Source organism: Hydra vulgaris, chromosome 04 (assembly GCF_038396675.1).
Source record: "Hydra vulgaris chromosome 04, alternate assembly HydraT2T_AEP".
NCBI lineage: Eukaryota > Metazoa > Cnidaria > Hydrozoa > Anthoathecata > Hydridae > Hydra > Hydra vulgaris.
This window is the reverse complement of record NC_088923.1, coordinates 47,152,501-47,178,643: the sequence shown is the minus strand read 5'-3', so window position 1 is coordinate 47,178,643 and position 26,143 is coordinate 47,152,501. Positions and strand designations below refer to the sequence as shown.

The 26,143-nt window shown below is 27.4% G+C and overlaps 1 long non-coding RNA gene across 1 annotated transcript in view; it reads left to right on the top strand.

The window, feature by feature from the left end:
- Positions 1 to 1,928: 1,928 nt before the first annotated feature.
- LOC136079850 (uncharacterized) overlaps positions 1,929 to 26,143 on the top strand; it is a 46,413-nt gene continuing 22,198 nt past the window's right edge. The window contains exon 1 of the long non-coding RNA XR_010638271.1: positions 1,929 to 2,173. This is a non-coding gene — a long non-coding RNA (uncharacterized LOC136079850). The remainder of the gene's footprint in view (positions 2,174 to 26,143) is intronic.

Genomic DNA, 26,143 nt, shown 5'->3' with positions numbered 1-26,143 from the left:
AATTTGAAATCTGTCGACGAATTTCAATCTAGTTTATGATAGAACAAAAAAAAAATTTTACGATTAAAGGAGACGTAGTTCTAATAAGGGGGCAGTTAGGGGTCGGGGCGGGGTTGGTTTAGCTCCAATTACCCTAATTTTTTGAAAATCATCCTCATTCGACACCAGTATTAACAAACTAGAAATTTGAGTATGCCCCATGTCTCTTAGTTATCTATCTTAAACAACAAAATTCCTGGCCACTCCCCTAAAGTATGTGTTTTCCCCTAAGGCCCCCACTAAAAAAAGTTGTCGTTTACATTTTTTGAATGAGGAAATTTTTTGAATGAGGAGTTTTCTAATGATAATCAAAAAAAAATTTCCGGGGATGTATTGCAAGATCTTAGAGTATGTTCGAATGCACCGTGGGACCTTGAGCAACAGAAAAAATATAACTAAAAAACCAGTTATTTGTATATTCCTATTTTACGTAAAATTACGTAAATTACGTAATTTTACGTAAATTACGTAATTTTACGTAAGTTACGTAATTTTACGTAAGTTACGTAATTTTACGTAAGTTACGTAATTTTACGTAAGTTACGTAATTTTACGTAAATTACGTAACTTTACGTAAATTACGTAATTTTACGTAAATTACGTAATTTTACGTAAATTACGTAATTTTACGTAAATTACGTAATTTTACGTAAATTACGTAATTTTACGTAAGTTACGTAATTTTACGTAAGTTACGTAATTTTACGTAAGTTACGTAATTTTACGTAAGTTACGTAATTTTACGTAAATTACGTAACTTTACGTAAATTACGTAATTTTACGTAAATTACGTAATTTTACGTAAATTACGTAATTTTACGTAAATTACGTAATTTTACGTAAATTACGTAATTTTACGTAAATTACGTAATTTTACGTAAATTACGTAATTTTACGTAAATTACGTAATTTTACGTAGATTACGTAATTTTACGTAAATTACGTAATTTTACGTAAATTACGTAATTTTACGTAAATTACGTAATTTTACGTAAATTACGTAATTTTACGTAAATTACGTAATTTTACGTAAATTACGTAATTTTACGTAAATTACGTAATTTTACGTAAATTACGTAATTTTACGTAAATTACGTAATTTTACGTAAATTACGTAATTTTACGTAAATTACGTAATTTTACGTAAATTACGTAATTTTACGTAAATTACGTAATTTTACGTAAATTACGTAATTTTACGTAAATTACGTAATTTTACGTAAATTACGTAATTTTACGTAAATTACGTAATTTTACGTAAATTACGTAATTTTACGTAAATTACGTAATTTTACGTAAATTACGTAATTTTACGTAAACTACGTAATTTTACGTAAATTACGTAATTTTACGTAAACTACGTAATTTTACGTAAAGTACGTAATTTTACGTAAATTACGCTATTTTAAGTTAACTACGTAATTTTACATAAATACGTTATTTTACATAAATTACGTTATTTTACGTAAATTACGCTATTTTAAGTTAACTACGTAATTTTACGTAAATTAAAATCAATATAAAAAAAATATATAAACAATAAAACATACTTTAACATAATATGAATATAGTTTTGAAAGTCTTTTGTTAATTGCTTAAGCTGACCTTAGCTGTTTTATCTGATAATTTTATTGTTGTTCAAACATAAATTTTTAAGTTTTTGTTAACTTTATTATAAGAATAACTTCAATTTGCTTTAAATAAAATATTTTGCTATGTCCCACAAGTTATTTTTTCTATAAAAAACGAAGTGTTTCTGTTTCAATAAAGTATATTTATTAAAGATTTATAGTAAATTTTAAAATTCAGTTTTAAATTTGTGAATCAATGATAAACATTACTTAAAAAAAAAATTTTTTTAATTTTTCATATATCTGAGGAGATTTCCACCTTAGGTGTATCTTTCATTTTATTAATATGGTGTATATGTTGTAATCACTCAAATTCTTATTTATTACTTTCTAATTTTTTTAGTCACTGTGGTAGCGAATGGGTATTTATAACTTGATATTAGAGTGTGGTATTAGTCACTGTGGTAGCGTAGGCTATTTATAACTTTATATTAGTGGCCTTTACAAGTTAAAAGTATTTCTAAATTAATGGGAATCTAACCTAGGGCACAAATTATTTAATAGTAAGTCATCAAAATTTTTTTTATTTTTCATAATTGCTAATTCATTAACCTTATAATTTAAGAATAATACTTTACATGATATACAGGCATAAACAAAAAAGTTAAAATTGAAATTAGATTATAGTTAAAATTCCTTTTCCAGTCTTTTATCTACTAATTTGTACCTACTACTATCTAGTTAAGTGCAAAAATATTTAGGCTTAAAACTTTGTGTAAATTAAGCGAAATAAAAAAATTCAACTTTCTTTCTAAAAACTATTATTTAATAATTTGTTTTTTTGCTTGGGTCACTTTTGCTGCACACAAATAAATGTTTTCAACTGTTGACATTATATCTTCTTTTATTTTTAAAACAAGGACAGAAAGTTTTATTGATTCCAACATTTATTGCAACAATTTTGAACTTCAAATGTGATTATCATATCTATGGTCACTATCTAATCATTTCATATCTAATATCAAAATGTGGTTATGAAATCAAATAGATTAAAAATATTGATTAAAATTTTATCGTACAGCTGTTTATAGTTTCGAATGGAGGATTTTGTTCATTTTAGCAGGTGGAATTTCAAAGTTTGAAAAACATAAATATAACCCTTTAGAACAAAACGTACTCTTAGATAAAGTACTATTAGATACCATGGATTAAAAACTTAAAAATACCAAGGATCAAATTACTTTTTATTTACAGAAGATACCATGCATCAAAATAACTTGGATTTGATAAGCTGGGAAAAAACTTTACAAATGCTTTGTTTTTTTCTGTTTGAATTGCCATTCCCACAAAATACTTCTGTTATCTTTTTTGTTGTTATAAAATTTTTTAATATTATTAATTTTAAAAACTGACTTTAATATATTGATGATATTCAGTTTTAAATAAAAACTTCAAATGCTTTTAGAAAGATTTTATTGGATCCTTTTCTTTTTTTATAACAAAACATTAAACTATAAAATTTATAACAAAACATTAAACTATAAAATTTATAACAAAACATTAAACTATAAAATTTATAACAAAACATTAAACTATAAAGTTTATAACAAAACATTAAACTATAAAATTTATAACAAAACATTAAACTATAAAATTTATAACAAAACATTAAACTATAAAATTTATAACAAAACATTAAACTATAAAATTTATAACAAAACATTAAACTATAAAATTTATAACAAAACATTAAACTATAAAATTTATAACAAAACATTAAACTATAAAATTTATAAAAAACATTAAACTATAAAATTTATAACAAAACATTAAACTATAAAATTTATAACAAAACATTAAACTATAAAATTTATAACAAAACATTAAATTATAAAATTTATAACAAAACATTAAACTATAAAATTTATAACAAAACATTAAACTATAAAATTTATAACAAAACATTAAACTATAAAATTTATAACAAAACATTAAACTATAAAATTTATAACAAAACATTAAATTATAAAATTTATAACAAAACATTAAACTATAAAATTTATAACAAAACATTAAACTATAAAATTTATAACAAAACATTAAACTTAAATTATTTCAGTTAAAGCTATATTATAATTAATTCAGTTAGCATAAAAAATAAAAACTACAACAAAAATGTATTTAGTTAAAATAATTTACTAGAGAATACAAATCGCTGGATAGCTTCCTTTAATATATCATGGCTAAAACAACGAGAATGACCATTGTTCAACTGTTATCATAATATGAAATGAAGTAAAATACAATAATATTATGCAAGATTCAGAAGATTTTGAATTCAAAATAATTTATAAAATATATAAGGATTGCTTATACAGTATTTTTAATAAATTCAAAGTTATTACTGGTTATGGAATGACTGCTGTAAAAATATTATGCGGGGCATAAATATTTCTTTTATCTGTCCCACTTCACCCTAATGTAAACACTTTTTAAAGATAAATTTCAAAACTAGGGCTTGTAGCGCACGCAGGGAAACAAAGCAATTTCTACTAAATGGAGGGGAAAAAATTTAATTGTTTACATTAAATAACAGTATTTAGGCACCACTCCTAATTAAAAATTTCAGGCTGTCTCATTTCTCCCCACTCTCCCCTACACACACACACACACACACACACACACACACACACACACACACACACACACACACACACACACACACACACATTGTGTGTGTGTGTGTCTGTCTGTGTGTGTGTGTGTGTAGGGTAGAGAGGGGAGAGTGGGGAGAGATTCCCATCCATCCTTTTAATTGTAACACATTCTTACATATATTGTATGTAAGAATGTATTAAGCAAATATTTTGTGTAATTAAGTTTAAAATTTGACAACAATATAATAAGTACTTACAAAAATGATATATGTAAATGTGTATTGTACTAATTAGTTATACAAAATATTTGCTTGATACATAAACACGACAACAATAAATATGATTTTTTAAGCTCGAAAAAATCAAAATTAGAGGAGAAAATAAAACATACAAAGAAGAACATCGAAATAATATCTATGTTGTTGTTTAAATGTATAAATTTACATCATAAATTTATTCAAACTATTCAGTATAAAATAACATAATATATACTTTACTATATTATAGTATATATTCAAAAATATATATGTGTATACAGTAATTATATATACATGTTTAACATAAAAATAAAAACTAGGGTTTTAAAAACAAGTGTTAGTAGAGTTATATTATGAGATTAAGAAAAATTGAATCCAACCAGCAGAAAAAAGAAACAAATTAGGAACATATTAATTTAAAATTAAAAAAAAAATTAAAGTTTTAACGCTCAGAAATTTTTTTAATGAGTTTCAAAAAAGTAAACAAATTAGGTTTTAGCCAAATACATAATGGTTGCATAAAAAACATATTTTAATATACTGAGACGTTTTCCTTCTTATTATTTTCATTTTATTATCAATAAACTGATCAATCCCAATAATAATTTTATTCAAAGAATAAGATTTAGATATTTATTAATACCTAAAATTATAAATATATGGTTGCAATTAAATAAATATTTTCGTAACTAAAGACCGTAGCCATCTTTAAAATATAAACTTTGGAAAGTTCTCATGCGCTTTCGTGTAATATCTTGTCGCTCTTAAACGACCGTGCATTATTACTCAGCTGATGACGTAGTTGATACTTTGGCGTAACAGAAAACTCGAAGAAAAATTTTTTTTTTAAATATCTTGTAACAATAAAACTATTATTTCATAATAAAAATGTAATTACTATCTTTTAGAAAACAAACTTATAGATATTTAACAAAAATGTACACAATATTAGTAATACAACCTGTTTTTAAGGCGAATTGTGACAGATTCAAACCTGTAAAAATTTTTGGACTGCGACAGCAATTTCGATTATAAATATGCTTCTTTTTTTTTAAAGTGACTGCAAAAAAAAAGTAAAAAAAATACTTTTCGCAAATATATGCGTGTAATATATCATTCTATATGTTTTCTTGGGTGCTGGATCCAAATATTACAGAAATTTGTGCGTTAAATAGCATTTTAGAACAGAAACATGTGTTTCTTGTCCAAAAGTATCGCAGAAATAACTATTCAATTTATAAAGGTTTTCATTGTAAAGGATCTTTGATTGAAATAAATTTAAGCGTTAAGTGTTCCGATTTCGACAACTTTCCCATATATTGGTTTTATTATTTATTCAATAAGAAAACACTTTTTTATTTTTTGCTTGATTGTGAGCTTGATTGTGACCGAATATTAAATATATTTTTTTTTTTTTTTTATATACATATTATTGTAGAGATAAAAAAAAAAATGTTTCCCGTTAAATAAGTAAAACTTTTTGAATGTTGAACAAAATTTAGGCTAACTTCCTCAAGCATTCTTGAAATTAATTTTAAAAAATACGTAATTTTTATTAGCTAACAAACAATGGTAGATGATTTTTATGTTAAAGTCAAAATAACATAGATTTGATTCTTCCACCTTTTGAGATTAATTTTTGCAATATCTGAGTTGGAACTACTTCTTGAGGCGTTGATAGTTACAATAAATCATGCAACTTCTTGTATATTTCATTTGGGTTAGCATCAATTTCAAAGCTTAAAACTTCATCATCTGGCATTGGCTACAATCCATTTAATAACTTTTTTGTTGGCTTCAAAAAATTCTTCATAGAATAGGTTTCTTGGTAGATATCTTCATAAATTAGCTCAAAGTTTTTATTTGAGGTTTCAGTAAAGTTTTTTATCCGATTGATTCATCTCTTGACTATCTCGTCTTCCGGTAAACTTAGCAAGATATAGATATAATGCGGAATAATTTCGTATTTCTCTATTATATATTGCTGTAGAAACAACTACGTTGGAGTTAGCCTCGTGAGTTTTATTTATTAAACCAACAATCTTTTGGTAGTATGGTTCCCAAAGCTCTCGTGGAACTGATTTCCCATTGCACCAATAACTAGATAAGGCTTTCATAAAATTTTTTTTCATTTCTGCGTGTTCAATTTCTTTTGAAAGAATGTATCACTGTCAACACGATAAAAAACCACAAATTTCTAAATAATCTCCTGTAAAAGAAATCTTTTACAATAAAAGAATAACGAGTTAAATAAAAGAAAACCAGTTCCAGGATACCCGCTAATTAAAACAGTTCTTCCAGTCATTATCTATCTATATATATATATATATATATATATATATATATATATATATATATATATATATATATATATATATATATATATATAGATACCCGCTAATTAAAACAGTTCTTCCAGTCATTATCTATATATATATATATATATATATATATATAATATATATATATATATATATATATATATATATATATATATATATATATATATATATATATATATATATATATATATATAGATACCCGCTAATTAAAACAGTTCTTCCAGTCATTATCTATATATATATATATATATATATATATATATATATATATATATAATATATATATATATATATATATATAGATACCCGCTAATTAAAACAGTTCTTCCAGTCATTATCTATCTATCTATATATATATATATATATATATATATATATATATATATATATATATATATATATATAGATACCCGCTAATTAAAACAGTTCTTCCAGTCATTATCTATCTATATATATATATATATATATATATATATATATATATATATATATATATATATATATATATATATATATATACATATATATATATATATATATATATATATATATATTATATAGATATATATATATATATATATATATATATATATATATATATATATATATATATATATATACATATATATATATATATATGTAAAATACATAAATAAAACTAAAAGAAGTAAACAAAGTAACCAAAAGAAGATAGATTTCACTTCTTAGATTGTTTGAAATTAGAAAAAACACGCTTTTGTCACATGTTTTAGTTTTGCAATGAACCGACACAAGTAAATTCAACAAATTAGTTTTGCAATAAAGCGACACATATTAAATCTCTAGATAATGGAACATATTAATATTCTAGATGATGTAAACTTAGTCTAAACGCTTTTTTTAAAACATTCCTTGAAATACATGACTCAAATCTCCCAAAAAAAAAATTAATCTTTACCCTAAAAAAAAAAATTACCAGGAAATAAGAAAATCTTCAAAAATTAAACAAAATAAAAATGTCTTTACCCAAAACCGTTAAAATAAGGGAAGAGATCTTGGTTAATTAAGAAGAGATGCAAAGCAATTATTTAGCTGCTGAGCTAAATAATTGCTTTGCATCTGTTGACCCAATCCTAGCCAAAAAAATTCATCCAACAATCTTTCCCCCTAACATTATTTTTTATCTCCTTTGAACTAACTTTTGATAAATTTAAAAGTGCTTTTAAAATGCCTAAGTTTTACAAATTCGTTGGTCCGGATGATATCAATGGAAACATTGTTATTAATTGATATGATATTTTAAAAAATATTCTTTTACAGACATTTTCATCTGACAAGGATTTTTTCCTAATCAGTTAAAAATTGCAACATACTGAAATGAAGGTGCAACTTGAAGATGCAACTTGAAGATGCAACTTGAAGATGCAACTTGAAGATGCAACTTGAAGATGCAACTTGAAGATGCAACTTGAAGATGCAACTTATTAAGATTTGAACTTATTAAGCTTAAATTACTTGAACATCAATCTTCTGTTAAATTATTGCCTCAAAAAAATTAATCATCTGATTATTATTTACATTATTGCAAAACTAAACCAAATAAAAGAACCAAAGAAAAATGATTTGAGTGTAAAGTCAAATTCAATGTAATCTCAAAATAATTTATCAAAATAATTTAATGAAAACTTCAAATGCTATTTTCATTAACAAGAAGCAATTGTATTGATAGGAATCATACCGATAAGCATCAATTATATCAATATACATCAACTTTTATATCAACGCTTCTAACAGTCTTCTTTGAGTTTCTTCTTTTTATTTTTATTTTAATATATCTCAATCTTTAATGTCAATTTTCAATTAAAAACTTTCCTTTCTTCTTTCTATATATTTGTATAAAGATTGTTATATGTAATAAACAACGGTAAAAAAATCCAACTATTAAGTTTTGCATTATACTGACACCTATAAGCTTGACTATTTAGTTTTGCCATAAACCGACAAGAATAAGTCCAATATCAAAACAGCATCTTATTAATTAGTTAGTACATCGTAAAAAAATTAGTTTTGTAAGATGCTGTTTTGTGTTAATGATTTTTTTGAAAAGAGGCCTCCAACTATTTGGCATAACTTTAACACCGTTATCCTTGTTCAAAAGCAGTGGGGAGTGCCTTTTCTCGTAATTTTTCTCAGATTTTTTTTCAGTGTAGTTAGAATTAAGTTCAATTGTTTTGGGGTGCATCCAATTAAATATACCGTGGCAATCCTTGCAGTGTTATGTGGCTCCTGAAGCATGCAAACTGCCTTCCAATTTCAATACGAACACCACCGCCTGAACATGTAAGCTTATACACGCTCGGATTGCTAATTGGTAAAAATTTGTGTTTGTTATTACATAAAATTGTTTTTAAGAATAACAATAACAACAATAACAACAACAACAACAATATATATTCTAAAATAAATGTTTTCAAATTTCATGTTTATTTATTTACTAAGAGTACGAGTACTTATCCAGGTAAATACCAATTAAATAATAGTAGAAATCATATAACAATATTAAAGACAAATCCTAAAAGTTAGCGGTTAAGCGTTATCCCTAAAGTTAGCAGTGTTTTAATTATGACTTTAACGCCGTATCTCTTAAGCTTTTTTTTTATTTTGATCCTGTTCTTGGAATGGGAGTTTTATTGCTACGTCATCACTTTCTGTTTAACCCACAACTACAACCAACATGTTTTTGTTTTAGAGACTTTTTTCTAAAACTTTCTGCAGCATCATTATTTTTAACTATACTTAAACTAATTCTATGAGTTACTTTGAGTTCTGATAACCTGTTTTTTGTCTACAAAAGAGAAAGCAACAAAGTCTAATAACATCAGAGAAGTTTAGAAAAGAAAGCAGAATGACATAACTAACATGCAAAGAGCAATTGACTCAAAGTTCTCCGCAGTACTTTACAAACAAAATTATCCTACTTAAGCAGCCTCATGTGTAGACCTGAACCTGCTCCTACTTTACCTGCTATATATCAAAGAAGCTTGCAAGACGTATCTGATTGAAATGGCAAGAAGAGGATTTTCTTTAAAAATATTAGATTTATTATTAATAATTTCAGAAAGAATGCATGAATTCTTGCATCCTACTATGCATTTAAAAATGGAATCCCTTCTAAAACCTTGGGCATACAGATACATAGACAGACACTCAGGCTTCAAGTCTAAAACATTAGAGCATCACTCTTTAGGTAGATCCAGTGTCACCAAAAAATCTCTATTACCATGGTACAACAACTCTATTGAATTTAAATTTATTGAAGATAAGGAATTTAGACATGTGTTTCAGTCAACAAAACGTATTTTTATTTTAGAAGAGGCTGCTTTTTATTTAAATTCAAACAGATGTAAGCGATTGGTAGAAACCATGAATGTTTGCAACAGACTTTGAATAAACAGGTAGTTTAGCAGAGACTTTTCGTTATTGTTTGAAAAAGTTTAAACAATGTTTAATTGGTTAAAACTTAACATAAAAGACAATAATCAGACCATCAACAAAAAGTTGTACTTTTTGTTGATGGTCATTCCAGTCACCTGAGCGAAAATACATCAAAGTATTATGAAGACACAGAAGTTGTATTATACTGCTTGTATTATGAAGACACAGAAGTTGTATTATACTGCTTGTACCCAAATACCACATGTACAGCAACCAGCTGATGTTAGCGTAATGGACTCACTTCAAGGCTACTTGGCACGTGAAGTGCAAATTTACAGTATAATCCACCCAGGACCTGTCATTACAAATAACAAATTTCCTGCCATGGCAATAAAATTTACTGTTCAAATAACTACTCCAGTCATGGAGCAGTTATTTGAACAATAATTTCATTGCTCCAGTCATGTAGCAAAAAAGCATTAGAATGCGGTTTATACCCATTTAACCCAGACAAAGTTAGTTTTAATAAACTACTCTCAACTTATCAACAAGCGAAAATATTGTTGCAGAGGTAAATTGTTGCTCAGGTATAAATTCTTATAGAATAAATTCTTATGGCTATTTTTCATTTTTTTTCATTTCATTATTATTTATCTTTCATTTTTTCGTTTCATTTTTTTCATTTCATTATTATTTATTTTTTTTCATTTTTTTTATTTTTTTTATTTCATAACTATTTATTTTTCATTTTTTTATTTCATTATTACTATTTATCATTTAAATATTTAAGTATTTAAAGTATTGATGCTCAGTTAAAAAGTTGTTTGAGGAGAATGATAATATGAACTGTTATTTACAACAACTTCAGCAGTCATAGACTTTGTTGTTACTCTAGAATTAATCAACAATCAGCCAATATTAAATTCACAGAATGAAAACAATGAAACTGAAGCACCTTTAGCAAAAATTAAAGTTTTTTCAAAAATAGTTGTGCTGGGTCCAAAATTTTTGCTAATAAACAATTTTTAGAAATCATCACTCATGATAGATACATATAGATATATAGGCGCCCACATAGATATTTAGGCACCTAAATTTGTTTCTTAAAAACACAGAGGTTTTAAAAAAGTAGCAAAAGCGCTCATATTACCCAGACCACTTGGTAATATTAACATTTTAAATTAGCTCAAAAAAATAACATTAATTAAGTAAAAAATATCATCCTGACAATTAGAACTAATTTATTGAATATATTGATTCGTTATTAACAAACTTATCATTAAAAGATCAAATTTATAAGACCAAATACTACTTTTTATTGAAACCTTGTTTTACGCAACAACAAAAAAATTAGTTCATTATTTTTCAAATTTACTAAATTAAACCTTCAAACGATAAAATTACAAATTTTTTGCATTTAAATTACCTTAAGATATTTAGTATTGGAAAAATGATGAAACAAATTTACTATGTTTTGTTTTCATTCAAAAAGAAATAAAAACCACTGCAATTTTACGATTTCAAACTAAATAATTTCAATGAAAAACGCTGGGTTTTTTGAGCATGCTCACATCACACAAAAATGGTATCTTTAAATAAATCAAAATGTTTCTATGCATTTTTTTTCAATTCAAAATGAAATGGATATATAGCTAATATATATAATATATATAATATATATATAATATATATAGCTAACATATTTTTCTTTATGAAAAACTAAACTTTTTTATTTTATCAAAACTTCGCGCCGCAGATTTATTCTTGCGTGAAGATGATCTTTTAAAAACGCAAAAAATTTAATAGCGTTCCAATTAGATGAGAGCCGCTAATTACTGCATATAAATTTATGCTAATTATACTGATTCCTGTTGTCACCACATAAAGACGATTGGAAAAATACAAAGCAACTTTAACTTCACTTACATCTTAGAAATCTTTTAGTATGCTCATATTACCAAGGTGCTCATCTTACCCTAATCTACCCTACTTATTGATTAATGCTTCATAGGTTTTGAATTAGATATGGATAAAGTTCCTGATTATTTTCAAATGCAATCCTTAGATTAAGATAAAGTAAAGCTGTTGGTATTGAAAGAAAACTCAAAAGCGCCTGTAGCAAATAAACCTGATAAACAAAAGAAAAAACATCTAGTATATGCTCAATCTACACAAGAGCAAACACTCGCAAACAAAAATATTTACGAAAAAAGATACTAATCCCACAGAAGATAAAAGTTGGGTTCGCTATGAGTACAAGTTGAATTATGAAGAGAAAAAGAGACCATAGTTGTTGCTGAATTGTGATTCATTTGATCGTGCTTCAACCGTGTTTTTGAAGAGCATAGAAAGCATACAAATATAAAAAAAACTCACTAAAAGAAATAACTTTCCAAATGTGTGCAAAGAATGAAATTAAATTTAAAAATTTAAAATTTAAAAATAATTATATTTCTTTAGTTCTCTTCAATTTTGTTTGTTTAATTTTCATTAATTTTCATAAAAGTTGTGATTTTTGTTGGTAAAATAAATTTTTTACTTCATCTAGTATACTTTATATTTTTATAGTCTTTGATAAAAAAAGAAAGGAAAATTAAAAAACAAATTTTTTTTTTAACGGAAAAAAAAACACACACACATAAACCTTTGTTTTATACTGCGTTAACAAACTTAATAATAAAAAACTAAAAACGTTTACAACAGGAAGTAATTCACTGTTAAGAGTTGTAAACTTCCAACAAGGAAAAGATTAAATGGAAATGGAACTTGAAAGAAATTTATTAAACCAAGTAAACTGACAATTTTTTAGACAGGGTAATCATTATCCTGCGTTTAAAATGTTATATGAATGATGTGGAAAATTTTCCAAGTATCTCATAGTAGTAAGTGACCGGGGCCCCTTCCCCGACTAAAAATGAGACTTTTTACAAACCCAGCCCCGGCAATATTATAAGATTTAGCTGGTTTGGTAGCCGGGGTTAGAAAAAGATTTATAATTTTTTATATATTATAACTTTACGCTTACATTTACTATTTATTAAATGCTGGCATATATTCATGTATTTTTAAACTTTAACTTACTTCCAACAAGATTGCAAGCAACCACTATTAAGTTATGAGTTACTTTAATATAGAGAATAAGTTAAAATACTAAAAAACGGTTAACTGATGACTTAAAAAGTTTCAGGTTGTATAAAAAAAGAAAACATGAAGAAGGGTATGAATTATAAGATTTTTTTGATACGCAAAGAAAAGAACCGAATTAATAAAAGTTTTTATAGCATAAAGGCACAGATGCAGTAAAAGGATGCAACTTGTTGAGTAAGAAGCCAAGCAAGAATGAGTTTTGGTTCATCTTAATAGCGATGATAGCTCGTTTAAGCATTGACCATGATATTATTTGTAGAAAAAAGAAAGAAATGCAAATTAAAAACATTGGGAGAGTGGTTCAAGCTTGGCAGATAAAGTAGGTCTAATTACATTTACATTGTGCTTTTAGACTTTGTCTGAGAGTAAGAGGGTTGTTATTCGTTAATATAGGAAAGCCAACATTATTGCAATATTTGTTTGTAGTAAATAAATAAATTTTGTTGTCTAACAAAAATTGTCAATTTTAAGTCCAGAATTTAAATCCATAAGCCGCCGCAAGTCTAAGGCTGTTTCAGAGAGATCAAACTAAAAGATTGGCTGCTTGTTCAAGGCATTCAAAAAGTGAAGATTTTGAGTCTTTAGCAAATAGAGCCACTTTAAATAAAAAACTTTCATGAAAATCTAAAGTGTAGATAAGAAACAATACAGAAGCAAAGATAGAACCTTGAGGTACCCTTAAAGTTACTTGAAATAAAGAAGAGTGTAGGCCTTCAAGAATAACTTTAATACTGCAGTTAGAAAGAAATAACTTAATAATCTCAAAACCTTTATATAGAGAAAATAATAACAGAGTGATGATTAATTGTAGGATAGTTGGAAAGATCAAAATGTTTTCTAGAGTTTTGAAAAATTGGAATCACTTATTTAGCACTTTTTAAAAATTTAGCAAATATTGAAGAGAGTTATGAAGAACACTTTTTTAAGACTTTGATGGAAATCTAGTCTGGAGCACAAGCTGTAGAAGTGTTTAATTGACTTTAGCATTGGAAGCCAGAGTGATTTGGATGTTAAACAATGAGTTAATCTGTTTAACTGGCAGGAAGAATATGGCCATAAGAGTCAAATTAGAGTAAGATTTCTTTGCAAATAACTCAGATTTATTCTGGGGAGAAGTAAAAAGAAAGTAACAGATCAGCCCCGTGAATTAGATATTAAATGTTAGACTTACTTTATTTAATGACAAAGTTGAAGACTAACCAAAAGTCTCTAGAACCTAACATCTGATACAAGATTTAGTAACAGAGAATAACAGAACTTAATATCAAAAAGGACTTTTTTACACTGGCTTATAATAATAATAGGGCATTTGTTTTTAAGGGAGATGTTTTTGTAAAAAAGATGAAATAAATGATTAATGTTTAATAAAGCAACTGCTCATGATGATGAAAAATGTGGAGTAGAATGAAGTTTGATTTAAAATTGAAGAGAAGGAATAAAAACTTCCAAAATTTTATTTCAGAAGGAATAAAAGTTTCCGAAATGCGCTTTATCCATACATATTATGGATATGAAAATATACGTTTGCTGTTTATTTAGATGCTGGCATGCAATATCCTTTCACATTTATTTACAATTTAATAATTTTTATGGTGTAGTATTTGCAGAAAAAGGAGATGATCAGATGTTGATGGTGATGATAATGATGATTATGATGATCATGTTGATCATAATGATGTTTATATATACATATATATGCAAAATACAACATGAACTTTGAATTAAAAATATACTATACCCGGTGGGCACAGGACGTAAAAAAGACGTCTTTTAAACGTCTATTGAATGTTTTGGACGTCTTTTGAACGTTCAAAAGACGTCTTATTTAGGTCCTGTGCCCAATGGGTAGGATGTATAAATGCTTATGCATCCTTGTTCACAAACTCGGCCCCTGCACCGGCCCCGGCTATATTTTATCAAACCCGACCCCGGCCCTGGCCCCGGTCAAATATCAACCTCGGTCGCTTACTATCTCATAGAACTAGTAAAAAATTGTAAAACGAAGTAAAACATCTTGAGGATAAAGAAAATAAATATTTGAAAATTATTGAAAGTTCAAAAGATGATTTAAGTAAATCAAAGCAATCAGAACCTTCTACCAATATTGGAAACTAATGGATGCAAATTGTTACAAGAGGCAAATTGTTAAAAAAATGGTAAAAAGCCAGGTGGTTTTTGCTATAATATACCTGAGAAACTAGTTGTAGCTAATGCAACTATAAACAAGCTGCATGATAGATAGAAGAGAAAAAGAAATTTAATTTCCTTTGGAATTCCAGAATCAACCCAAACAGATCTGACAACTAGGAGAAATAAAGATAAATGATTGAAAATGTCTTTGGTTTTATTGACAAATCAGAAAATAAACCAGTTGATACTAGAAAACTGACAAATCTGATCAAAAGACAAGACAAAGCCTGGCCCAACATTAGTGAAACGAATAAATCATCCATTAGAAATCCTGTTCTTTTAACAGCAAAAAAGTTAAGAAACAGTAATGATCATAAATCAGTCCAGATCTAACTGAGACTGAAAGACAACTCGATTTTACTCTGAAACAAGAGAGAAACATGTATGTAATATACATTTCAAAATTTAAATGAATGTAAATCTTATAATAAACTCACCATTTTAATATGGCATCCATGGAAATCAATTACAGATGTTGAGAAAGAACTAATAGACTATTTGAAGCATTGTTACCTATAAGTATTTTAGAACTCAAGCGTATTTATTTGATATTACCTAACTAGAAAATAACTTAGACAAATTAAAGATTGTGATGAGTGTACATCGTCCAAAAATCATTGAGTTAAGTGAAACTTGATTCAATAATAACTCTGTTGTTGACCTTTATGGGTACAATACATACAGGTGTGATAGAACTGGTAATCGCACAGGCGGCGGTGTATATATAAAAAATTCAATAGATTCATATGAGCTTTTTGGCAACTGGTTTCAAGGTTAGCAAGAATGAGCAAGTTTGGGCTGTAGTATACTTTGGAAAAAATAAGTAACTTGTTGGTTGTCTCTACCGACCAAATTATGTTATTGATATGGTCAATTTAGATAATGTTTTTAAGCTAGCAAAAAGTTATGTTGACGTTAAGGGTTTCAAAGATGTATTATTTATGGGTGATTTTAATTTCTCACCCATTAAATGGCTCAATGGTGGTACAATATCTATTTCCAATTAAAGTGGCATAGAACATATATTCTTCAAAACAATGTCAGCAGATTAGCTAATACAGCGGAGAAAATAGAATTAGCCTCACCTTTATTTTTCGCTCTAATTTAACAGGCAGGAAAACAATTATTAAATCTACTTTATTTCTTATTATCTTCTACTACAACTAAAAAGTTTATAAATTGGTATGCTTAATTAATTACAAATGGAAAAAAAATTAAAAGTATTAAATTTTGGAGAAAATAGAATTAGCCTCATTTACGTTATATACAAGAAAATACAGAAAATATTTTGTTTTTTTGCTCATTTGATAATTTAGTATTGCTTCCTGAATTTATAATAACTTCAATATGCGACTTGACATACTAGTCTCAAGATTTTGGATGGTTTTTATAGATGTTTCATTCCAAGCTTCTCTGATACCAGTTTTTAGCTCCAAGGTGGATTCCCATTGCTTACCATTTTTATAAACCTTTCTAGAAAGTATTCCTCATAGATTTTCAATTGAGTTAAGGTCTGGGCTAGATACGGGCCATTCCATTACGTGAATATTTTCCCCCAAAACCATAACAGTTCCATTACCAAAGTTATGACTCATCCGATTTTCTTTCTCTTTTCGAAGATCGTGACAGTAATATTGATAGCCATCAAGACTTTCTAGATTGAACATTTTTTCATCACTAATGAGAACTTGATGCCACTCGTCCTGCCAAGACGTGTTTTTTTGCAAATTGTAATCTAACTTCAGTTTGACGAGCAGTAAGTTTTGGTTTTAATTTACGCTTTTTTCAAACTGTTGTTGGATCTTCATGTAAGATTTGTCTCATACGTTAAACAGATATAGGTAATTGTAAATCAGCACGAATTTGAGATGCAGTAATGTGCTGAGCAGCAACACAACGTACAATAACTCGTTTCGTAAGATTATCAATTTAACATTTGCCACCGTTTTCCTTATAAGCTCCATAATTAAGGCCAATCTTGAAGTAATTTTTAACCACTTTTGGAGATTTTTTAATTTTCTTTGCAATTTCCCGTTTAGATAAGCTTATATCTTTGTATGCTTTGATTACGGCTAATTCTTCATTCGTTAAACGCTTACCACATCCCATTTCAAATTAAGGTATCAAAAACCAAATGTTAAAAACTTTATGAGCACTGATTTCACAGTCTCTGTTTAACTTAGAAATAATAAAAAATCACAAATGCGTATCACCAGGTCAAAATATACAAGTAAACTGAAAATAACTATTGATGAGGCTAATTCTATTTGTTACCGCAAATATCGAGTATTATACATTTTATGGCTTTATCAAATGTATTAATTATGCTATATTATAATCTAAAAAGTTGTTGTTTGTAACAATAATTGTATGTGTGTGGATACAAACGATGTACCACACAAACTTGCTTACAGTTTTACAAAACTTTAGATAGGTACACGGTGAGGCTAATTTTATTTTCTCCACTGTAGTAATTACAAGTATCTATACAGCAAAGCTGAATTTAGTAAAATTTTTGATTAAATGTCTAACATTGATTGGGTGAACAAAGTCTGTGCAGGACATGTACAATGACATAATTTACTTTACAAATGAGGCATGTAACTTATTTGTAACTTATTATGGTGCTCAGTTTTTATTTGAAAAGAAACTAGCGATAACTCCCAACGTAATTTAAAACTGCTATGCAAATTTTTAAATATTGCAAAATCAATTAAGGATTCAATAAAAGCAATGAAAATGTCAAATGGAGAATAATAATTAAAAAAAATTAAACCGAAGATTGAAAACTATAAAAAATTAAAACATTAAATTTTTTTAATAACAATTCTCAATACATATTTTCATTTTAAGTATTTAATGATATTGAAAACTTGTATCTCAAAATTAAAATCCATCTTTCTTAATATATGGTGCGTGACGTAATATATGGATGACTTTTTTAGTTGTCTACATCGTAATACAGAAGTCATCGATGAAAACAACGCAGTTAGTAGTGTATAGTTATTATTTAACTTAAAATTAAAAAGTTTCACACCGTTGGTATTGGTTTTAATTTTTTTTTTTTTTTTAAGTTATTATGGTGCTCCAAGAAGACTATATATCGGTCTTATCAAAGAGCACCGCGAAGGAGCATTTAACCAGAAAATTTACGCCTTCCTTACCAATGTCGCTTATTGGGCTAAAGCCAGCGTCAAACCTCAAATCTTTTGGTTCTAAGCCAGAATTCTAACCACTACGCCACGGCTGCTTTAAAGATTGTGGTGCGAGAAAACTATTTTAACTGTTTTTATTCTTTTAAATTATTAAGGTTCATACCATGTTTGACTTTGGTCATTCCTTTGTTTGAGTGTGGTTATTTCTTTGTTTAATTGTGGTCATTCCTTTGTTTGACTTTGGTTATTCCTTTGATAAAACGCCCTATCGGAGTAACTCCAACATAAAAATTAGTAAAAACAAACATAAAAATTAGTTTACGCAATTACAACCAAAAAACTGTTGAGTAATTTAAAACACACTTATCATTACTCCATTAATGCTAATGGGTCCTACTAATAAAAATAAAATGAAATATAAAAATAAATTAAATAGTTAATTAAATAAAAATTTTTATGCATTCTTTAACAGTAAATTATAAACTATTTAATAGTAAACAATGATTATTATATATTTTTCATCGAAAATTTAAATTTATACAAAAAGTTTTTATTCAATTTTATATATATTCTTTAAAAACGTCATTTAAAATTATTTATATGATCATTTTTATAAGTTATATCTGCATTAATAACAATAACATTGTAAAAGTTTGAAATTAACATTATTTTAGACTTAATAAAAAAACTTAAATATGAAATAAAAAAGTTTTTTTTTTTTTTTTTGCGGTGGTCAGATTTACGGATAAGGCCACGAAGTAGGCAAACTGGCAACCCTGCTGATAAAAAACTGGCAACCCTGCAACAAAGTATAAAACTTATATTAGCATATTAAACGTATTAAAATTATGTTAGAAAATGCGCATTTGATCGCAAGCCGCACTAGAATTAAATAGTTTTATGCGAGTTTTGTAAAAAATATTCGTTTGAATTTAATAATTTAAATTTTTTATAAAAAATACTTATATTGTAACATAGCGTCAGATCCAAAGTTTTTCCAAACTGACCGAGATAAATATAATTTAAAAGAAACTCCCCCCTCCTTTGATTTTTCCCCTTCCCAGCATGCCCCGCCTTTGTTTATTAGAACTGAACTGAAATCCCCTCCCCCCTCCTTTTATTCCCCCTCTCCACCTTGTATTATGAACTCGAGAGTACATGATCAATATATTTTTTACAAGTTATATTCTCATCAAGATAAACCCCTAAGAATTTTATAACAGTATCTCTTTTTATTATAATTTCATCAATATAAATTTGAGACATTACTTCATTGAAAATGTTTTTTTACGCAGAATTTGAAAAAAAAATCCATTTAGTTTTGTTAATATTTAAAGTTAATTTATTAGCTTTGAATCGATTAGAAATGTGGTTGAGTTCTTTGTAGTTGAAAAGAGTTCATAAATATCAGTATGGGATAAAAAATGATTAGTAAAACAGACTTTTTATAATTTAAAAAAATATTCTGGCTACCATAGTATAATTCATTTTTACGGGTGTGAACTGTATAGAGAACCGACTCAGATTATTCTCCAAAAACCTTCTTTATTTATTGTTATAAATACAAAAAGATGTAGGATATATTAGTGTAACTCAAATAGAACAACTTTAACAATATTAATAATAATTATAAAAGACATAATAAATATTTTTAGATAGAGTACTAGAGTTAATAAGTTGAAACCAGCAGTTTCAAAATTATTGTATCGCTGTTTAAACAGCGATGTAATATTCTCCAAACGTTTGGAGAATAACAAATTAACACTAGACTGAATTAAATAATATCAAAAGTTCTTGTCAAGTTTTTAAAAAAAAATATGAATACCATGAAGCAAGATTGAAAAATTTAGCTGTGTAGGTTTTTCTCATAGTATTGGAATGGAATTTAAATTATTAGAGTTAGGGTAGATTAGAGTAATATGAGCACCTTGATAATTGAGCTTACTAAAAGATTTCAAAGATGTTTCAGTGAAGTTAAAGTTGCTTTGTATTTTTTGAATCGACTTTATGTGGCTATAACAGGAATCAGTATAATTAGCGTAAATTTATACGCAGTAATTAGCGAGTATCATCTAATTAAAGGACTATTAAATTTTTTTGCGTTGTTAAAATAGTATCATCACGCATGAATAAATCTATGGCGCGAAATTTTGATGCTAAAATAATGAAATTTATTTTTTCATAAAGAATAATATGTCAGCAAGAAATCCGTTACATTTTTGTTTTAAAAAAATGCATAGAAATATTTTGTTTTGACTTTATTTAAAGATGCTATTTTTGCATAATATGAGGATGCTCAAATTACTAAGTGTTTTTCGTTTAAATTACCAAGTTTTAAGTCCTAATATCGCAGTGGTTTTAATTGATTTTTGAATAAAAACAAAACATAGTAAAAACATTTTTTCTGTAATTTAATAGTAAAAAAATATTTTTTTTGTAATTTAAATTCAAAAAATTTGAACATTTTTTTTTTTTTTCTTTTTTTTTTTTTTTTTTGCCGTTTAATAACACTGGTCAACAATGAATTTGCATCAGCTTTAATTTTAGACTTGCTAGATGTGGTTTTTCACGCTGATTCCAAAAATGTGTGATTAGTTTTTCTTGAGCACGTCTGAATCTTGAGATAATGTATGTATGTTTTTTGCACTAATACATAGTTTCAGTGTGAAATATACTAATGTTTCTTTATTTTCAGGGTAATTATTTCAATAAAGTTAACTTATATAATGCCTAGAAATTGCAAAAATTCACCAGACGCCTTTTGCTACATTTGTGGGCAATTTAATTTGTCAGGGCAGCGAAAGAAAACCACTCCAGAAATCTCAAAAATTTACAAGCTGTATTTCGGTTGTCCTTAGGGAGATCAAGATAAAACTTGGGCACCACATTTGGCTTGTTATAGTTGTTGCAGCTTATTACGAGATTGGATCTACAAACGAAGGTCTTCTTTTCGATTTATTATACCGATGATTTGGAGGGAACCAAAAGATCATTACAATGACTGCTGTTTTTGCGCTGTTAATACTGCTGGATTTTTGTCGAAAAATAAGTACCAAATTGTGTACCCGAATTTGGATTCGGCCATGAGGCCTGTTCCTCATGACAGCACTCTGCTCATTCCAGTACCACTAGCTGATGGATTAGACTCTGTTGAAGATGAATGTGTTGTTGATGTTGAACGTCAAGATGTGGCTGATGTTGACTTTGATCCAGATATTGACAGTGAAGAGCCCAAAGTTTTCACACAAGGTGAACTGAATGATTCGGTTAGAGACTTGTCTCTTTCCAAGGAAAAAGCTGAACTTTTGGCATCAAGACTAAAAGATAAGAATTTTTTAGCAGTTGGTGTCAAAGTATCCCACTTTCGAAAGCGCAACAACAATTTATCTAGGTTTTCACCATTGATGGATCCTTGTGCTACTGCAATAATGTCAATGGTCTTTTCGAAAATTTATCCCAAGTGCATTCGCCTCGTGATTGGCGCCTCTTCATTGATTCATCCAAGAGGAGTTTGAAGGCCGTGTTTTTGCATATTGGCAATCAGAAGTCATGTATTTCAATCGCTCATTCCGTACACTTGAATGAAACTCACGAAAATATAAAAATATTACTTGACGCTATTGATTACAAAACTCATCAGTGGAACATTTTTGGTGATTTGAAAGTGATTGGTATGTTAATGGGTATGCAAACAGGGTTTACCAAATTTTGCTGCTTTCTTTGTTTATGGGATAGTCGTGCTGTGAGCGAACATTGCGTAAAACGTGATTGGATGTCGAGAACTGAATACGAGCCTGGTGTAAGCAGCGTTCACCATATTCCGCTGGTTGATCCAGACAAAATATTTTTGCCACCGCTTCACATCAAGCTTGGTTTGATGAAAAACTTTGTAGAAGCATTAGGTAAAACTGAATCAGCTGGTTTTCAATACTTGGTTGAAAAGTTTCTCAAAATTAGTGCAGCGAAACTCAAAGAAGGGGTTTTTGTCAGACCCCAAATTCAAGAGGTTTTGAAAGAACATGGATTTGAAGAGTCACTTACTTCTGACGAAAAAGAAGCGTGGAAAGCGTTTGTATGGTTTTGTAAGAACTTCTTGGGGAATCACAAATCGTGTGAATATGAAAATTGTATTCAAAGCTACTCAATTCGTACCAAAAAGTGGGCTGTCGTATGTCATTGAAAATGCATTTTCTGCATTTGCATTTGGCATTTTTTCCTGAAAACTTGGGCGCTGTGAGTGATGAACAAGGTGAACAATTTCACCAAGATATTCAAGTGATGGAAAAGCGTTTCCAAGGATTCTGGAATGAAAGGATGTTAGCTGACTATTGTTGGATGCTTTATCGTGTTGAATCAGAAAAAGTCTACAAAAGGAAGTCATGTTCACAGATATTTTAAGTGATTTATATGCTTTAGTCAACAGTCTTTAAAATATTAAATGTGTATAAATGTTTACGAATAAACCTAGTCACAGAGACTTTGACTTATTTGTATAGAAACATAAGTGGTGCTTGAAATATTGAATGTTTATCAATGTTTATGTATAGGGATAAAGTACAGAATGTCCGAAATTTAAAATTCCAAATATCTCAAGAACTAGACGTGATGGAAGAAAACTGAAAGCAGATTTGAAATCAGCGCAAAAAACTGGTTTAGAAAAAGCTATTTAGATTCATGGTGCATTCAAAAAGCATTTTTTGTTGACCAGTGTAATCTATACAGTTTCGAAGCACATAAATAAAAATAAATATTGGCGGGCCAAGAAGAAGACTTATTTAGCTTTATCAACGAGCCTCATTCTCACGTATTTACAAAAACCGTAATATTTAAATATCTATAGTTAAACTATTTATTAAAAAAAATATAAAAGTAAAATAAATAACAATTCGTTGTCATTTAAAGAAATATTTAAAGAATCAAAATTTAAGGAAAGAGTATGAATAAGAAAAATAAATAAGATATTATCTATAAGATAAATAAAAAAAAAAAAAAAGATATTATATTATTAAAACTTAAAAATTTAAACTAAGATTTAAAAATAAAAAGTAAATAAATTAATATACACCATAGAAATAACATAAATTAGTATACTTCATAGAAATAACGTAAATAAACTAGCAAACGCCAAAGAGGTAAAACCATAATTAAGGTAATAAAAAAAATATTGATACACTCAGTGACATAATTTTTGTATTAATTACTTATTTGTATTTGAGTTTTAATTAAAAAAAATTTAAAATTGGGTATATTAAAATCCATATGTTAAAATGCCTGTTTTGATTCATTTTTAAACTGCTCTATACTAGTTTTATGTGTATTTACAATTTTGGAAAACTTTTTCACAAGTAAGGTCCACGGTAAAGAACTGAATATGAAGTTAGATTTGAATTATCTTTTGGAACAACGAAGTTGTTATTTGAAAATTTTGTTGGATATTTATGAACTATTTTATCAAAATAGGATTTTAGGAGATAATCCTATATTTGATTTATACATGAACATTAAAACATTAAATCAATTTACATTTAATTTTAAAATTAAATGTAAATTGATTTCATATATATTTAATGCTCCAAGTATACGCAGAAGAGGCTCACAAGTACAGTTCTATGAGCTCCAAAAATTGTTCTGCACCCATGTTCTTGTTTACAGTACAATTTTTTTAATTTTGTATGGTTTGTACTTGCTTATGCAATATTGCAATAAATTAAATAACGATGAATAAAAGAGAAATATAAACTTTTTAAAGAACGATTGTTTAAAAATGGTTTAGTCCTATATCTCATTGGTAAATTTTTTGATATTTTATTTTCAATACTTTTTATATATAAACTCCAACGTAAATGTTCATCTAAGATGACGCCTAGAAAGTTTACTGAGTTTTCTATGTTAGTGTTATTGATTATTAGATTAGGCAATTTGATTGGAATATTTTTTAATTAATTCAGTTTGTAGAACAAAATAAATTTGGTTTTATCTACATTTAGAGAAAGTTTATTACTTATAAACCACTCATTAACTTTCGATAATTGCTTGTTTGTTGTTTCAAATAGTGTATTAATATTTCTGTGGGAATAAAAAAGATTTGAGTCATCTGCAAAAAGAATACAATTTAATAGGTCTGTTGCTAAATTTAAATCATCAATGTACACAAGGAACAACAGTGGTCCTAAAATAGAGCCCTGGGGAACCGCACAAGTTACGGAAGTCGGGAATGTTTGTTTTTGTCCATGCTCTATTGGTCAAATAACTTTTGAACCAAAGTAAATTGTTATTTTTTACTTCATAGCGTTCAAGTTTTTTTATTAGTATATTATGACAAACGGTACCGAAAGCTTTTGACAGATCAAAGAAAACTCCTAAGGTAAAGTAGTTACTACTGAATGCACTTGATATTTGATTGACTAGTTCAACCACTGCATGTTCCGTTGAATTTTTGTTTTTGAAACCAAATTGTTTTGAATACAACCTGTCGTTTTCTGATAAGTGATTAAAAAGCCTATTGTACATTATTCTCTCAAGCAATTTTGAAAAACAAGGTAAAATAGATATAGGCTATAATTAGAGATATTTGAGTCATCTACGGACATAAATATCGGCGTGATTCGTGCAATTTTTAGCTTTTCAGGGACAATACCTGCTTTAAATGAAAGGTTAAATATGTGAAATAAAGAGGGTTCTTTTATATTGTATACTGATTTTACAACATTAACGATAATTTTATCATGTCCAGCACTTGTTAGTTTTAAGGTAGAAAAAGGCGGTTTGCAATTTAATTTGTTTTAAATTAGGTTCATCCATAAATTTATCGTAATTTTTTAAATAAGATTCAAATGGTGTTGAATTCATAGGAATTTTTAATGCCAAATTCAGACCAGTATTAGTAAAGAAGCTGTTTAGTTTTTTAGCAATAATTGATTTATCATAAATTGTGTTTTTATCAATTGTAATTTTTTTTGGCAGAATGTTTTTTGCATAATTATTTTTTCCTATTATTTCTTTAAATACACTCTTTTTTTTTAGTGTTTCCGGTGGCTTTACTTAATAGCTTTGCATAATAAAGCTTTTTTGAGTTCCTTTTTGTTTTTTCAAATAAATTTTTATAATTTTTATACCCAGCAAACATGTCAGCGTTGAATCAACGTTGAACACCGGTCGCAGCGTAGAAAAAGCGTTGCAGTCACAAAAACAACGCGCTTTCAACGTTGAATCAATGTTTGTTTTTGTATACGAAATCGCGGTAAATTTAAACGTTGAATAAGCGTTGAAATTGTAACGTAATTTAGCTTCTCAAAAAAAGACGTTAATTCAACGTGGAATCAACTTACGCAAAAAGCCTCTTTAAAGGCGATTCAAAATCTATGCTTCATC